Source organism: Meles meles, chromosome 14 (genome assembly GCF_922984935.1).
Source record: "Meles meles chromosome 14, mMelMel3.1 paternal haplotype, whole genome shotgun sequence".
NCBI classification, from domain to species: domain Eukaryota; kingdom Metazoa; phylum Chordata; class Mammalia; order Carnivora; family Mustelidae; genus Meles; species Meles meles.
Genome location: NC_060079.1, coordinates 24,642,288 through 24,646,327, shown reverse-complemented (window position 1 = coordinate 24,646,327; position 4,040 = coordinate 24,642,288).

Here is a 4,040-nt window from a genome sequence, read left to right as displayed (position 1 = left end):
TCTGCGAGAGGGGGAGGCACTTCCTTTCCCGCCTCCTCTCCTGGCCGGCCCTCGGAGCCTGGAGGTTTTCAGGAGAGTCGGGATGTTGCTCACGAACCCACCTAACTGCCTGGACCAGACCTGCTCCCCGACTAAGCCCAAAAGACTGGCAGTAGCCACACCTTCTGATAGGCTCTTTCAGCAAGGTTCAAGACCTTAAGCAACAAAGCGAAGTCCAAATGGTAGAAATTTTGCCAATAGACCCGGAGGAATTTTAGGAACAAAAGGTCCTAATGAGGCCCTTGCCAGTCTTGCAGGAGAGGTGAGGGCCAAGGGCATTTTCACGCACCAGCAGGCTTTTTAAAACCCTGGTGGCTTACTCTGACCCTATTTCTTTCTTTACGTTTTTTTTTTAAAGATTTTTTTTTTTTTTTAATTTATTTGACAGAAATCACAAGTAGGCAGAGAGGCAGGCAGAGAGAGAGGAGGAAGCAGGCTCCCTGCTTAGCGGCTAGCCCAATGTGGGGCTCGATTCCAGGACCCTGGGATCATGACCTGAGCCGAAGGCAGAGCCTTAACCCACTGAGCCACCCAGGTGCCCCTCTGAGCTTATTTCTTAAAAATCCACAGAACAGCAAAAGTGTGGGGGAGAGGAGCAATAGGTTGTACTGGCTGGACACTGGATTCTTTTAACTATCTTATCCAAGTCACAACAACCCTAGGAGGTCAATGTTTTCCTCGTTTACAAACATGAAAACAGCCTCAGAGTAACTTGCCTACGGACTCTCAGTGACTACGGAGCTAGAACCCACGAGACCTTTGCTTTCTGACTCTGCACGCGGACGTCTTGTAGGCAATTATAGCTCTCCCCTAAAGAAGTGCCACTTTGTGCTGATCACCACGTTTACGTTTTCTCTCTGCATTTGCTAGCAACTTGTTTGCTTTCAACCTTCTCCTCGCTCCCTTTCTTAGGCCTTTGTTACTTAGAGACTTAGCACTGGAGAACGGAGTCAGAGTTTAATAAGATTGTAACCCTTATTGACCAAGTGTGTGTCTTCACTTTTGGATAGCCAAATAAAATACAGGATGCCCAGATAAACTGGAGCTTCAGACTTAAAAAAAAAAAAAAAGAAAAGAAAGAAAAAAAGGAATTTTTAAATACTTATACTTAATTATCACTAGGGTACTTATGCTAAAAAAGTATTCGTTTGTTTTAAAATACAATGGAATATTATTCAGCCATAAAAAGGAAAGATATCCTGTCACATGCCACAACATGGATAAATCTTGAGGAGGTTATGCTGAGATAAGCCAGTCACAAAAGGAGAAATAATGGTATGATTTCATTTATATGTGGTATCTAGTGTAGCCATATTCCTAGAAACAGAAAATAGAATGGAAGATGCCAGGGGCTCAGGAAGGGTAAAAAGAGGAGTTGTTTACTGGCTTATAGAGTTTCAGTTTTGCAAGATGAAAAAGTTTTGCAGTATGATTGCACAACAATGTGAATATTACTTAACACTACCAAACTATACACTTTAACACCAGATAAATTATATTATTTATGCATTTATTGCTAGAGTGTAAGTTCTTGCCACTAGAGAATAAGTTCTACATGGCCAGGGACTGTGTTTGGCTTCTTGGCTGCTCCATCCCTGTCACCTGTTACAAAGTTTGGCATATACTAGTTGCTCAATTAAGTAAGTGCTGACTGAAAAAGTGAGTATATCCAATCTTGCCACCTATGCTTTGGATTCTCTCCTGTAACTTAGAAAATTGTTCATCACTCTTCTCATGTAGAGTTAACATCTTTCTCAATGGGATTTCCCCCACCAATTTCCCCGTATCACCCTTTAGTGACCCTTCCCTCCCCTTTGGAGCAAAACAAAAACCTGATTAGATTTAATGTCTCCATATTGTGTCCCTGCTCCTCAGTCCTTCCTACTCTAGTTTCCTCCCTTGTCTCAGTGATACACACTATGGTGACTGGTGACATCTGTTATCACTAACCCAAAGGACATTTCCTGTCCTCACTTTACTTGACTTCTCAACAGCATCACGGGACCCTGGAATCTCTTTTCTCTCTCTTTTTTGAGGAAACACAAAGCACTTACTTTTTACTTCCCTATCTATACCTTCTGTTCCCATTGAAAGCTCATCCTCCACTATATGTCCATTCAATGTTAGAATTCCACAATGCTATCCTAAGCCCTGTTCTCACTCCAAATGCTGACACAGGAAGTTTCATGATCACCCCCTGCATTAGTAACCACCAAAACAGGCAGAGAATTCAAATCTCTAGCCCAGCTCTCTCCTCCAAGCCCCAGAGCAGTATTTCCTACTGCCCTACTTGACTGTCATTTAGATGTCTTAGCCCAAACTGAACTCATCACCTTCTATTCCCTATGTCTGAGTCCTTCCCAGTGTTCCCTATCTTGTGCTACTTCCACTCATCAGTTACTGCAACCCAGAAACCTATAAAGCATCCTCAGTACTTCCCTCTCCTCAAACTCCAGATCTAAGGGATCACCAATTCCTATTTTAGCTGTCAAGTACCCTCTCGATCCCATCCACTTCATGGACCAAGCTGTTCACCCTCTCTTGCTTCAGTGCTTCACACTAATGTGACCTCTAGACATCACTAACCCCAAGTACATTTCCTATCCTTACCTTATCAGCCAATGATCGTTACTACACATGATTCTTCTATCATCATTCTTGTGGAATGAGAACGATAATGAGTAATGATGATTGCCCATTGCTCTTAGGCTGACTTACCAGCTGTAGGACCTGCCCCCTACCAACCTCTTTAGACCCTCCCATGTCCCTAGTAATCCTGCCCCCCATCATTATTTTTGCTCTAATTATACTCTTTTTAAGATTTGTTTTTATTTATTTAGCAGAGAGAGCACAAGCAGAAGGAGCAGCATGCAGAAGGGGATAGCCTGACACAGGCCTCGTTCTCAGGACCCCAGGATTATGACCCAAGCCAAAGTCAGACACTTAATTGAGCCATCCAGGTGCCCCTGTACTTGCTTTCTTTCACACCCTTTAACTTACCATGGTGCTTCCTACATGACTGAAGACATGGAAAGGATACATATAAACAAAATCTGATCTTATTATGAGGAATCTGGGCTGAGATCAGTAATATGGCATTTATAAATTCTTATATTTAGGTTTGAAAGTGTAAATGCTAACTACTGAGTCAAAGAGAGCTGATGACAAGGGGAGCTGAGACTGTTACTTGATCACAAGTCTAATTATGATGAAGCTGGTGTTATAATGGAAAAACTCTCCTCCACATTAATAGAATTAAGTGTCCAGATAATGGAATGTTCCTATTCCATTTTACTGAGAAACTGGTCACATCACATTATTCGTGGGGTCTTCGGAATGCATGTGACAGGAAAGAGTTCCAGGAACGACTTTATACATGGTTGGCTGAAATGCACGGGGTGTTCAGGTTGAGGAAGGCAACTGATAAATGCAGATCTGCCTCTTCTGGTAATGAGGAATAACACAAACTTTATTTATAAAGATGGTCATTTAAGAGCAGTACCTTTTGTTCAGTATCAAGAAAGGAGTTGGTAACAGCTAAAAAGCTATTCCGCAAAGTAGAATAGGGTCACTTAAGAGCATTTCATCATTGCTTCGCAAACTCTCCAACTCCCGCAGGAATGTTTCCATAAAACAGCCTTCCTCAAAAATCTGATTTTATCTTTAAAATGTCACAGAAAAGGTGTCTTTTACTCTGTAACACTTAGACTTGTCTAACCATAAAACTGCTCTACTTATCATCAAGTAAATCTGCTGTCCCATGAAGATGTGTTTATCTTGTGGATTTGCACGTTCCTTGGCACAAGTCCCCATTTATCTCCGGGTACCAGTTTGACAAAAGAGACTGACTCAAGAAGGTGGATGGCAATTTTGTTAGGGTAGGGAAGAGGGATGTTGTAGAAGTTCCCTGTGGGAACACATCCTTTATAGCATGACTCATAGTCCCACTGCTTGTGATCATTTTCAATAAACTTGTAGGTTTCCTGATGGGTCCAGTCTCT